Source organism: Bufo gargarizans, chromosome 7 (genome assembly GCF_014858855.1).
Source record: "Bufo gargarizans isolate SCDJY-AF-19 chromosome 7, ASM1485885v1, whole genome shotgun sequence".
Taxonomy (NCBI): Eukaryota; Metazoa; Chordata; class Amphibia; order Anura; family Bufonidae; genus Bufo; species Bufo gargarizans.
In genome coordinates this window covers 22,311,106-22,325,961 of record NC_058086.1, presented here as the reverse complement: position 1 = coordinate 22,325,961, position 14,856 = coordinate 22,311,106, and positions in this window count along the sequence as shown.

The window sequence follows — 14,856 nt, the reverse complement described above, 5'->3', positions numbered from 1 at the left end:
GGGGGAAGACAGTACACTTGGTGATAGCCAGACCACCCTCCGTTCGTCTTCTCAGCGCGAATTGGATGATGATGAGGAGTAGGAGGAGGGGGAGCAGGAGATGGTTGCCTCCGCTAAAGAGGGTAGTACCCATAGCAGGTTTATTCCATCTGTTCAGCGTGGATGGGCCGAAGAGGAGGAAGAGGATAAGGAGATTGAGAGTCATCCTCCTGATGAGGACAGTGAAGTCTTGTCTGTTGGGATTCTGGCACACATGCCTGACTTTATTTATGCTGCCTTTCCCGTGATACTTGCGTTATACGCATTTTGGCCAACACCGATTACTATTTGTTCATCCTTCTCAACCCCCGCTAAAAAGAGAACTTCTCATCTCTCATTCCTGTGGTGGAGAGGACTAGCAAAATGGTGCAATACCAGAAGGTACTTGTGGAAAAATTGCTCCAAAAATTTCCAGCTTACAACGCTGGCGGCAGAGTATGTAGTTCCTTGGGCAACCGAGTATGGGAGACGAAGGGAACTACAGCAGTTCCAACAGAGGCAGGACAACTCTCTCCAAGGCCTAGGACAGTTTCATGGCACCCTCACCCTGATGCGCGGTCTAGTATCACAAGGAGGGAACAGTTTTGGAAGATGGTGAAGGAGTACGTAGCAGACCGTGTCAGCGTCCTCACTGATCCCTCTGTACCTTACAACTATTGGGTGTCAAGCTGGACACGTGGCACAAACTGGCGCTCTACACCTTGGAGGTGCTGGCCTGCCCTGCCGCCAGCGTTTTGTCAGAGCAAGGTATTTAGTGCTGCTGGGGGCATAATAACTGATAAGCACATCCGCCTGTCAACTGAAAATGCTGACAGGTTGACTCTTATCAAAATAAACAAGGCCTGGATTGCCCCTGACTTCTCTAATCCACCAGAGGAAAGCGGCTGAACATAAAGGCCCTTTAAATGTGGCTTTTATGGTGTATTGAATACACTGTATTCCCATGCACCCCTTCCAACACAAAAAAGGGTATATGGTTCAATCTTCCTTTTCTCATCCTGCTCCCTCATATCAACATGCTTATTAGGCTGCCATCGCTCCTAATGTTTTAGAGGGTCAGCTCAGCAGCAGACCCTCACCCCTGATGTTTTAGAGGGTTGCCAGCAGGCCCTCGCCCATAATGTTTTAGATGGTGAGATCAGCAGCAGGCCCTCGTCCCTAATGATTTCGATGGTCAGCTCAGCAGCAGACCCTCACCCCTAATGATTTAGAGGGTCAGATCAGCAGCAGGCCCTCCCCCTAATGTTTTAGAGGGTCAGATCAACAGCAGGCCCTCGCCCCTAATGTTTTAGAGGTCAGCTCAGCAGCAGACTCTCACTCCTAATGTTTTAGAGGGTCACCAGCAGGCCCTCGCCCATAATGTTTTAAATGGTCAGCTCAGCAGCAGACCCTCACCCCCAATATTTTAGATGGTCAGATCAGGAGCAGGCCCTCGCCCCTAATTTTTAAGAGGGTCAGCTCAGCAGCAGACCCTCACCCCTAATGTTTTAGATGGTCACCAGCAGGCCCTGGCTCCTAATGTTTTTGAGAATCACCAACAGGCCATCAATCATAATTTTTCAAGGGTGTGTATGATGCCCACCTTTATGTGTAATAAAGGGTGTATTGGAGCGCCGGTTCTGTGTAATTTTTGGCAGCCCTTTCACTTAGTGCATAGGCTTCATGAATGTAGTAGTCCCACTACCTGAACAATTGTACTACAATGTGAATGAGGCCCTCCATTATGTGATATACAGGTTGTATTGGAGTGCCTCTTCCTTGTAATTTTTGGCAGCACTTACACTTTATATACAAGTAAATATACAGGAAAGAATGTTTCCTAACAAATTTCCTCTAAAATTGAATCTTCGGTTTTGTGCGTATTATTGTCAGTCTGTAAAAGCGGTGTACTACTTGGACAGCATCGTTCCCAGCAGGGACCTGGGAGTGCAAGATGCATCCAGACATCCTCCCCATGCTGTTCCTGAAACATTTTAGTGGTGTTTCCATCAATTTCTAACCTTTTCCTGTGAACCAGACACCCTCCCCTCTTCAGAGCAGAGGGGGCCTGGTTTATGCTCTGGTTCTCCCATTGACTACCATTGTGCTCTGGTGCTCTGTAGAGCACCCGAGCATCCCAAAGTGGTTTACTCGGGCACCCAAGCACTTTGGTGCTCGATCAACACTAATGTAGACACCTAAATCATTGTTTCTCGGCAGCAGAGTATAATTTGTATGGGGATGAGCAATAGCAGTAGCCATTGCTCATCCCTATACAGTGGAGGTGATCATGCATGTAAATGTAGCGTTTCACTCCCACTGACGAGCAGGCAGTTCCGACAATCGACTGCTTCATCAAGCCATGTAAATCCGCTATATAGAATGCCTTAACTGTCTATATAGTGTTGCGATGCTGCCCTTATCTTTCTAGGATTACAATGGTGCTGTCATTTGTCATTAAATTCCTTCCCCTTTAATGAGGTTACTCTACTGACTCTACCCCAGTCTACACAGCAAATCTGGAAGTTGATCAACGGGGGTATAGGGTATTAGACCCCCAATGATCAGATATTGACATTGATACTGGGCAACCTCTTTAAATGGTATCTGTTAGCAGATTTATACCTATGAAACTGGCTGACCTGTTATTACTAGGGATGTCCCGATACCATTTTTTTAAGACTGAGTACGAGTACCGATACTTTTATTTAAGTACTCACCGATACCAATTACCGATACTAATTATGGTGTGGTAATGTTTTTACAGCAAATTTCTATTTAATTTAGTCATAGGGGAGATTTATCAAACCTTGTACAAAGAAACTGTGTCGCAGTTGCTGATAGCAAAGAAAAAAACTTAAAGCTGGAATTTGGTTGCTATGGACAACTGCTTTACTTTTCCTTTGTACAAGCGTTAATAAATTAATAATTGGGCATATAACAGTGTTTCCCAACCAATGTGCCTCCAGCTGTTGCAAAACTACAACTGGGAGGTGTAGTTTTGCAACAGCTGGAGGCTCACTGGTTGGGAATCACTATTATATGCCCATCCCCCCCCAACCACACACACACCTTATTTTATATTCACTGTTTGAACATGAAATGGAGAGAAATTAACCGAATTTCTCCTCCATTTCAGGCACCATACCCACCTGGCCTGCTGTAATCCTTGGGAGCCGCCGCACAGAAGTCCCGCTCCCACGCCGATCAGCTGGGACACACTGGGAGTGCCGCCGCCGCAGCCGACACGGGATCCACCGCTGCACCCACCGCTGATCATCTGGGACACGGTACTCGTGCAAATGTCCGGTATCGGTCCCGATACCGATACTGGTATAGGTATCGGGACATCCCTAGTTATTACATGTGCACTTGGCAGCTGAAGGCATCTGTGTTGGTCCCATGTTCATATGTGGCCGCATTGCTGAGAAAAATGATGTTTTAATATATGCAAATTAGCCTTTAGGAGCAACTTGGGCATTACCATTTCATCTAGAGGCTCTGCTCTCTCTGCAGCTACTGTGCCCTCTACACTTTCATTGACGGGGCCAGGCGTGATGATGTTGTCACTACCTGGTCCTGTCAAGAAAAGTGCAGAGGATGCAGCAGTTGCAGAGAGAGCAGAGCCTCTAGGTGCAATGGTAACGCCCCCGTTGCTCCTAAAGACTCATTTGCATATATTAAAACTTCATTTTTCTCAGCAATATGTTAACATATGAACATGGGACCAAAACAGATGCGTTCAGCTGCCAAGTGCACATGTAACATGTCAGCCAGGGACAAAACTGCTGACAGATTCCATTTACATGAATATATTACATAACTTACACTGAATCTTTTCCCAAAAAGTCTACATATGAATCTGCTCAGAATCTCCTGCTCTATAACCAGACTGCACGATCAACATGAACTGTTCCCTTTGAATATGTTAAATCAATTTTCGCGTCTCAGCAAATGGCTGATTTCATGACTAATGTGCGGAGGCACAACTATTCTGTTGGAATGAAATCTGCACATTTATAACGTATTGTAATGGGTAACATTATTATTAATCATCTGGATAGCACTGGAGGATAATATCGGGGGGGGGGGGGGGTGTTAGTCGTTGGAGTGTTTTTTTTTCCTGATACATTTCCGTTCTATGTGATAGCGTAAAAAGGACAATTCTTTTCAGTGTCACTGTGCCTCACCGCTTGTTATCGCTCCTTCCTGTTTCCATAGATACTAGAAGTGTGCCGTTAGAATGAAATTAATTAGAAATATGGTGTCATCTTCTGCTGGTCTCCAGGTCACCTTAGCGTGACTCAGGGACCAGGGTACCTCAGTGAAGACTGCAGGCTCCTCAAGCTCTGCTTGTGCTTCTCAGTACTCCATCTTAACAGGTCACCTCCTGATGGGTCATCCGAGTAACAGATGGTCAGATTCGGACTGCACCTGAGTGGATTTCAAGCTGCCTGTTCCCTTGTTGCTGGAAGCACACTGCCACCAACATTTTCAAAGATTGCAAAGCAAAAAGCACATGTTCCAACAAGAAATCCAATTACTTTTGTTTCAATGAATGGCCTAGACATTACAATTCTGGGCTAAGGAGCACAGACATCTTCATAAATCACAGTTTTCAACATCTGAATGCAATTTCCAAGGACACGTCTTTTCAGGTGTATCGATTTAGTTGCAGTCTAATCAAGCGTAGCCCCCATACAGTTACCAACACATTAAGGTCTGGAAGAATCTGATGCTCTGACTATGAATGACAAGCAGGCATCTAACCGGATAGCTGAGACTTCCTCCATGTTGGTGATCAATCCTAGTCCGTGTTTATCTCTAACGTTCATCTCCGATTGCATTGTCCAAGATGCGATGATAATGATCTGCTGGGGTCAAATTCTAGCTAGTTGCAGGAAGAAGATTTATAAAATGTTTAAATTCACTTTTAAACACCATGTAAAGTTAAAGGGCACCTGTCAGCAGATTTGTACCTATGACACTGGCTGACCTGTTACATGTGCACTTGGCAGGTGAATACATCTGTGTTGGTCCCATGTTCATATGTGAAAAAGAAAAAAAAATAAAAAAAAATTATGGACTGGCACTCTGTATGTGTGGATAAAATCAATGCTTGATACAATATAAAGTGATCACATACATTTAATGTAAAAAAACAATAGAATAAAATACACAGTAAAATCCCAATAAAAATTGCAATATGTCACCTAAAAATGTACAAGGTTGTACTAAATTGGCTGGGGGTCTGTGGTGTGAATCAACGCAGACAAATATTGCTGTATTCCTTGGAAAGAAAAAATCCGCTAATGAGTGGACAAGTGTTTGTGGATCAAATCATGTATAGTCTATTCCCAAACACACATAATATAAAAATTGACAGACCCAGGCAAACAAAAAACATTATCACGTCTGGCCCTGTCAATTAAAGTGGAGAGGGCGCAGTTGAATATATTAAAATATCACATCACTTAGTAATGCGGACACATATGAACATGGGACCAACACAGATGTCTTCAGCTGCCAAGTGCACATGTAACGGGTCAGCCGGTGTCATAGGTACAAATCTGCTGACAGATGCCCTTTAATGTTCAGAAACACCCACTACCAGTTCCAAATAGGAATTGCGATATATGTCTATATACTTAATTTGTTTATGGCACGGTGATGGTCCGTGATTGCCTCCGTCTGCCATCCAGGGTGGGCATGGTTGCTGCATCATTCACCTAGCTTCTACCCAAAGGCCAGCCACCAGACTCCTGTGTTCCTTGCTGCATGCCACAATCTGGCTGCTAGGTCTCCCCTGTTTGTATTAGAGTCTATTCATCAACCTCACCCCACAGTACTGCAAGTGTTAATTCTCCTTTTGCTTTGTGTGTGCAGCTTCTTGACTAATGAGCTAATCAGCCTTTTCTATATATGCTAGGCTATTTGTTCCACCCTTGTCTGAGCATTCCCCTAGGTTTCCCTCGCTTTCTAGGCCCTGAGAAAGAGTTATAATCTGTTTGTCTGCCTCTGTACCAACTTCTGCCTGATTTCTGGATTCTGACTCTCTTCAGCCTGATCCATGCCTATTTTCCCTGCTGACCCAGTGCTGCCTGCTCTGACCTTTTTACGGATTTCACGTATTTACACACACTCTGCCTGCCTTGACTTCTGCCTAATTCCTGACCATGAGCATTGCCTAATTCCTCTGTGCTTCGCACTGCTATCTATGACCTCGTGGGTCAGCAGCCAACCACACCTGGACTATTCCAAGAGGTAGCAGCTTAGAGGCTCCCTGCAGCGAAGGCCAGATCTCTTTATAGGGGTAAAGGGGTGAAAATCAGGGGACCTTCAGGATAATTTCCTCTGGACTAGCCCAAAGTCGAATCAGTTGGTTGGCACTCACTGCCCATAACACTTTAGCTACATTGTAAGATTCTTAAAATATGTTTTCTAAGTAATTGATGCATAAAAGCAAGTGATTCTCTGCTGGCACAGCGGGTGACAAATCCATGGTGACAATAATAAAACATATAATGAGACTTTCTTTCCCATTGCTTCTGCTGGAGATCACTGTATGCTATGCTGTCAGCCCCGTTCATCATGTTTGATGGTGATTGGTCAGATTTTTACTTTGAACATAATGGAGCTTGTTAGAAACAACATCTGCAGATACAAGAATAATGTCTCTAATTTACATTCAAAGGACAATATTTTCTGTTCATTCTACAGGATATCATTGAGACCAAACAATTAAAGCAGATGCCTCTTTCACACTTTTACCATGTATCAGAGTCTCTATGACAAAGCCATTTAATTGGAACTTTTCACGGTCTGCATCATGGGAGTCTTTGTACAGATACATTTATTGTACCAACATTCTAAGCGGTTTGTTGCTGTCAGCATCTGTATTATATCAGAGCTGCAGCCAATTAAATTTGCACTGTAGAGACAGAATCTGATGCTTTATGCATAAAATGGTATCATGGTACAGGACATTTTCTGATGTTTGAAAACTATAATAATTGCAAATTAGAAACCCCTTAGCTAGAAATGTAATGCAGAGTGACCCCAACACCAAACAAGAAGAGCTATGGAACCAGGGGTATACATATAGGTCAGGCATGTCCAAACTGCGGCCCTCCAGCTGTTGCAAAACTACAATTCCCAGCATGCCTGGATAGCTTACAGCTATTAGGGCATGCTGGGAGTTGTAGTTTTGTAACAGCTGGAGGGCCGCAGTTTGGACATTCCTGAGTATAGGTGATGGGGAGTATAGCAAAAATCTAAATTCCCCTCCCCACCACAGACTTCACCCCAGGACAGTAGAGCCTGATTGTATCCATTCCCTTTCCCAACCACTGGAGGAAGGAATTTACTTTGTTTGCTGACATTTTATTATCTGCAGAGCGGAGGAACCCTGCATAGGTTTATATTACTCACTGAGAAGGAGGATGGGTCCAGGTTAACTCGCCCATACACATTGGATGAATGTAAAGCAGACTCACCGGTTTTCAGGAGATTGGCTGATAATCTAATGTGTATGGGAGGTTTCCAACTCTCCCACAACAGCAGACGTCAGAAAAATAGGAAAATCAGGGATTTTGAATTTTTTGTTCTGGAAGGAGATACAGCTTATTCTCTTCTGCCCATTGAGAACACATGCACACCTGGCCAAGGCAGCCGTGCACATGTATGGGGGAGGGTGGGAATAGCTATCCCTTGAATGTGTATAGCAACCTTTAGTCTGGTATTACCCTATCAAGATCAAAAACTTCCACGCAACAAGATAGAGAAATTCATAATTTATTGGCAAATCCACATTATACACACAACAATAATCAAATGTAATAAAATACACGTAGCAGCAATATGGAGAAGCTGGAATGTGACGAACATAAAAACACTCCAAACATAAGGGACTAGTATTAATTACACGTATTTGCATAGTATATTATGGCTGAAGGTGGCAAATCATGCACACATGTTGTCCAATTACACCGCCCATCACTGTGCACAGTGGGGAACGGCGACAACCTAATACAGAGCCTATAGAAGCAATACTGTGGAATGATAATAAGCACTGACCCAGCCTGGAGCGTACCGCCCAACGATCGTTTCGCTATGCGCTTTCCTCGTGAGGAAGGTCTTGATAGGTGTTGTATTATCCTACTCTATGGACCCAACAGTAGTCACAGGGGCTGCATATGCCCTTAGATAGGACCATGAAAGTCTGATTTTAACTTTCATTAGTTAAAATGTTATTCCCATCTTGGACATTGGGGTCATATCGCTAGGACAGGTGTCTGATAGGTGTAGGTCCCACCTCTAGGACCCACCCCTATACTTAGAACGGAGGCTACAAAGTTCTGGAGGGTGCACTGCACATGCACTTATCAGACATTGGGGGCATATCCTAGCGATATGCACCGAATGTCCAAAATGGGAGAACCCCTTTATTCTTTTTTTTACTAGACATCAGAATTATTTTTAGATTCCTTGATTTTATTTATAAAATGGTCATCATAGAAGCATAGCTTATAAGAGGACCTGTCACCTCTCCTGAAACGTTTCAGTAATTACTCGCATTATTCCCATGTAATACCAATTCTGGAGAATCTATTCCTTTATTATTCCAAGTTATGAATGACTTTACTACTAAATTACTAACAGTTTCCAATAAAGGTCCATCTGGGTGTTACCAGTTGGGGAGCGTCCCAGAGCAGTCTGAGACTGACAGCACTAATTGGATAGGGTCAGGCTGTGCAGGGACACGCCCCCAACTGGCATCACCCAGCTGGACCTTCAGTGCACAATGCTAGCAATTCATTCATAATGTCTAGCAGGAATAATAGAGGAATGGCACAACATGAGAATAGATGCTCCAGGATTGTTACTATAGTCAGGACAGGTTACAGGTCCTCTTTAAAACATACATGCTCAATCACCTCTACATACAAACTCCACCATTCATTTATGACCCCTGTTGTAGTGATAGTCCCAGTGGTGGCACCTCAGGATCAAATATGTAATACCTATTCACAGAGTTTTATTGGAAGTACAGTGTAGTTTGAGGGAACTTCATTTCAAAGGTCACCAACCTCATGATGTCCAGATACTTTAATAGGACATAACAGAAAGGGGAAGACCAAGAAAAATGACTTGATTGTGTCATCATGGTTTGTAATTGTCAAATTATGATTCACACTAAATATATTTGTAGCAGAGTGTCTAAAAGTACATGAAGTTAACACACGGATTGTATCTTCAATCATTTGTGCTTCCGCCTAACAGTGTTACCAGTGATGTTACTGGCTCTGATGGGTGGGCTTTAGTGATACCCTAGCCATTTTACAGGATAGGGCAGCGCTAAAGCTTGCCCACTAGTGCAGGTGAAGTCACCAGGCTCACTGCTAGGCACAAGCCTCCACCTAGCTTTCCCGTGGAGACCCCGCTACTTCACCGGATCTCCACAAAAAGCCCTTGACCTGCGCGATTTAGCGCAGGGCTGGGGAGAGCATCTGAGCATGAAATGCTCCAATGCTCATGTCAGAGGGGCTGAGTGGGGTAAGAAGGGGACAACACTTTTAAAAAATATCACTATGGAATAATTTAAGATGTTGTACACCTTTTTCTTACATGATCTATCCTTTGGATAGGTCATCAGCATCTGATCCAGATGTCGGACCCCACCAATCAGCTGTTTGAGAAGGCGGTGGCGCTCACAGCTGCTTTCCAGGGTGTCCCACCCCTGCCGATCACATGCTGTTGACCTATCCGAAGGATAGATCATCAGTAAGAAAAAGGCGGTCATCAGTAAGAAAAAGGTTGGCAACCCTTTTAAGCCCTGCAGTAGTAAAGGGTTATTTAGAGTAATGATTACAGAGAACTCTGCATGAGGAGCCATATGGCCCATTTGCTAGCGGAAATTTTAAAGGCAGGTTGGGGTAAGTAGTAAAGAAAGATGGATAGTATAGATAAAATGGCACTGGAAGCTAGTAAAAGGGGTTGGTATTGTAGGCTTTGTTGTAGAGCATAAAATGTGATTCGAGCTTTCAGGTGAATGTTCTTCTCATTCAAACTAAATTCAAAGGATCGGAGAAGCAGCACTATAATGGAGAGAGTATGAACCAGGCATGGACTCGTGGGGCAGGGATGTAATACCACCACTTTATAAAACTTTGGTGCGGCCTCATCTAGAATATGCAGTTCAGTTCTGGGAACCAGTCCAAAGAAAGGATGCTCTGGAGCTGAAAAAAGTACAAAGAAGAGCAACTAAACTGATTAGGAGCATGGAGGGTCTTAGTTATGAAGAAAGATTAAAAGAATTACATTTTTTTAATCTTGAGAAGAGACGTCTAAGAGGGGACCTGATTAACCTATGCAAATATAAACAAAAAATACGGTGAAAAACAGTTTCTTGTAGAATCCCCTCAAAAGACAAGGGGGCACTGCCTCCGACTGGAGAATAAAAAGTTCAGTCTCCAGAAGCGTAAAATCTTTTTTACTGTAAGAACTGTGAATCACAGCAGTAACAGTGGATGGTTTTCAAAAAGGGTTTAGATTAATTCTTAAATTAAATAATATTAATGCTTATGTAAATGTGGACTTATGTCTTTTTTCAACCGTATTAATTATGTGACTAATATCCCTATGTAACAGATATCCCTCTAACATACAATGCATTCTTATAAGAACCTGACAGAAGTATATTCTTGAGATGTGAGATAATTTAAGTCTATTTCTATTCTTTACAAGTGGGTATTGATGCTGTATGACTTTTTGCAGTATTAATGTTAATCATTATGAATAGATCGTTAGTGGAGGCTCGTTAGAATACCGTTCACTGCTATCGACTGCAGGTATAACAATGCAATGTGCAGAATAACATTATAACATTTCTGGTTTCAAAAGCTGTGTCATTGTAGCAGCTCAGACGTCTTCAGAATGTCTTGTGGGTGATAGTCTTAGCTTTGCTCAAACATTCTCTATTGAGCGCTCGTAAGGAACCGCTTTGTATTCTCCATGATTTGATGAGATAAGTGCTGTGCATTGTGACTTACTCTGCTCTCTAGATGTATTTTGCCTTGATTTCTCGATTCTAAGTTTCTCTTCACCGGTGAAAGTTTTGATAATAGATTCTGCATATGAATATGTAGATTTGTCAGAAAATTGTCACATTTAAGAAAAATCCACATATGTCGGAAGAATAGCTTTTTTTTTTTTACATTTTTAGTGCGATTATTTAAGATTGTTTTTAAGTTTAAAAAATATAGCAGTCACTGGGAGAATAAATTATCTAGAGATAGGGTCATATTTACTAGATCTGCACAGAAGAAGGATTATTAGTAATAAATGATTGACTTTTTATCTTTTATCTTTCGTCTCACTCGTGTTGGTGTTTTAGACATAACCCCTGCGCTGGCAGTAGAAGTTATGTAGAGCCACCGCTGGTCTAAATCTATGTCAGCTTCCTTTAACATTTTCTATGCTGGCTCCCCACCCATGCCACACCCCCTTTTTTAGACCTGGCATGTCGCAGATTGCGGTTACAAATAACCTTTGAGCCGCAATCTGCAACACACAGTACAGACCAAAAGTTTGGACACACCTTCTCATTCAAAGAGTTTTCTTTATTTTCATGACTATGAAAATTGTAGATTCACACTGAAGGCATCAAAACTATGAATTAACACATGTGGAATTATATACATAACAAAAAAGTGTGAAATAACAGAAAATATGTCATATTCTAGGTTCTTCAAAGTAGCCACCTTTTGCTTTGATTACTGCTTTGCACACTCTTGGCATTCTCTTGATGAGCTTCAAGAGGTAGTCACCGGAAATGGTTTTCACTTCACAGGTGTGTCCTGTCAGGTTTAATAAGTGGGATTTCTTGCCTTATAAATGAGGTTGGGACCATCAGTTGCGTTGTGGAGAAGTCAGGTGGATACACAGCTGATAGTCCTACTGAATAGACTGTTAGAATTTGTATTATGGCAAGAAAAAAGCAGCTAAGTAAAGAAAAACGAGTGGTCATCATTACTTTAAGAAATGAAGTTCAGTCAGTCCGAAAAATTGGGAAAACTTTGAAAGTGTCCCCAAGTGCAGTCACAAAAACCATCAAGCGCTACAAAGAAACTGGCTCACATGCGGACCGCCCCAGGAAAGGAAGACCAAGAGTCACCTCTGCTGCGGAGGATAAGTTCATCCGAATCACCAGCCTCAGAAATCGCAGGTTAACAGCAGCTCAGATTAGAGACCAGGTCAATGCCACACAGATTTCTAGCAGCAGACACATCTCTAGTACAACTGTTTGCAGAAGAGACTTGTTTGGGCTAAAGAACACAAGGAATGGACATTAGACCAGTGGAAATCTGTGCTTTGGTCCGATGAGTCCAAATATGAGATCTTTGGTTCCAACCACCGTGTTTTTGTGCGACGCAGAAAAGGTGAACGGATGGACTCTACATGCCTGGTTCCCACCGTGAAGCATGGAGGAGGAGGTGTGATGGTGTGGGGGTGCTTTGCTGGTGACACTGTTGGGGATTTATTCAAAATTGAAGGCATGGCTACCACAGCATCTTGCAGCGGCATGCTATTCCATCCGGTTTGCGTTTAGTTGGACCATCATTTATTTTTCAACAGGACAATGACCCCAAACACACCTCCAGGCTGTGTAAGGGCTATTTGACCATGAAGGAGAGTGATGGGGTGCTGTGCCAGATGACCTGGCCTCCACAGTCACCGGACCTGAACCCAATCGAGATGGTTTGGGGTGAGCTAGACCGCAGAGTGAAGGCAAAAGGGCCAACAAGTGCTAAGCATCTATGGGAACTCCTTCAAGACTGTTGGAAGACTATTTCAGGTTACTACCTCTTGAAGTTCATCAAGAGAATGCCAAGAGTGTGCAAAGCAGTAATCAAAGCAAAAGGTGGCTACTTTGAAGAACCTAGAATATGACATATTGTCAGTTGTTTCACACTTTTTTGTTATCTATATAATTCCACATGTTTTAATTCATAGTTTTGATGCCTTCAGTGTGAATCTACAATTTTCATAGTCATGAAAATAAAGAAAACTGAGAAGGTGTGTCCAAACTTTTGGTCTGTACTGTATATACGCCAGAAACCTGGCGTATATCTGATAATAAATAACCCCCAATGTGTTTGGCTTTAAGAAGCTCCAGGAGTTTCCTGGATCGCTACGTGGTCAGGTCGGGGAAAACATCATCACACCTGGCCCAGCCAATCAAAATGCAGAAGATGCAGCATTGGCAGAGAGAGAAGGGCCTCTAAGTTTAATGGCAATGCCCCCGTTGCTCCTAGACAGGCCTAGTGCTATAATAAGGCAGACCAAGCGGCCGCCTTAGGGCGCTGAGAAGGTGGGGCGGAAAAATTTAACTTTTATTTATTTTTCATTAATCACTTGCATGCAGCCAGCCTCCTGCAGCTGTTCTCATCTTTGTGGTGGTCCTCATATGTCCTCTCTGGGCTCCCGAGTCCTGACAAGTTGTTTGAGGACCTTTACCACTCTGCCAATTAGTGGCCGCAGCTGTGTCATGTGTCAGGGCAGTGATTTCCTGCTGAGCCAATCACTGGTCTGACACATGACACAGCTGCAGCCACTGATTGGCTGAGTGAGAAAGGTCCTCAAAGTCTTGTCGGGAGCACAGAGAGACGATACCAGGACCACACAGAGGAGAAGGGGAGCTGCTGCAGACGGGAACAGGCCCAGGTGAGGAGCATAATGTTTTTTTTTCACACAACTGTAATAGAGGGGGGGAAATGTGCCATGGGCGTGGAGGTGATGTGACATGAGGGGGAGAAATGTGACATGGAGGGGGCTGAGAAATGTGACATGGAGAGGGTTGAAATGTGACATGGAGGGGGTTGAAATGTGACATGGAGGGGGTTGAAATGTGACACAAAGGGGGTGATGTAAAAAGCACGGGGTGATGTCACATTTCTCATCCCCCTCCATGTCACATCACGCCCTTCTTTTTACATCACCCACACCGAGTTGTGAAGGGGGGGGGCGCCAAAATGTAGCTTCGCTTGTGTGTGCAAAAATCCTTGCACCGGCCCTGCTCCTAGAGGCTCATTTGCATATATTAAAACACAATTTTTCTCAGCAATGCGGGCACATATGAACTTGGGACCAACACAGATGTCTTCAGCTGCCAATCGCACGCGTAACAGGTCAGCCAGTTTTATAGGTACAAATCTGCTGACAGATGTCCTTTAACATAAAATGACTTATATGTACATCGTCTGTGGGATTACCTGCTAAAGAATGCAATACATGTACATCAGTCTGATCACCACGGGAGCCTGGCTAGAGCTGACAGCTGCAGCATCTGGGATCGGACATAACTGCTGTGCTGTGTTACAATGTAAAGAGGGTAAACAGTATATAATTCCCCCTTAAAGAGGACCTGTCCCCTCTCTTGACATGACTCCTTTAGCAAGTACTTGCATTCCATCATTCCACTGTGATAGCAATTGGAGCATCTATTCTTATGACCTTATGTTGTGCCATTCCTTTATTATTCCTTCTAGAAGGTATAAATGAATTGCTAACAGTTTGCAATGAAAGTCCATCTGGGTGTTACCAGTTGGGGGTTGGGCCCCTGCACAGTCTGACACTATCCAATCAGTGCTGCCAGTGTGAGACTATACAGTACTGTCCAACCCCAACTGGTAAGACTCATTTGGCCTTACAATGCAAACTATAAATTCATTCATAACTTCTAGCATAATAGAATAATAAAGGAATGTCATAACATAGAGCCATAAGATTATCTAGAATTGTTATTACATGAAGAATGCAAATAGTTACTAAAACAGA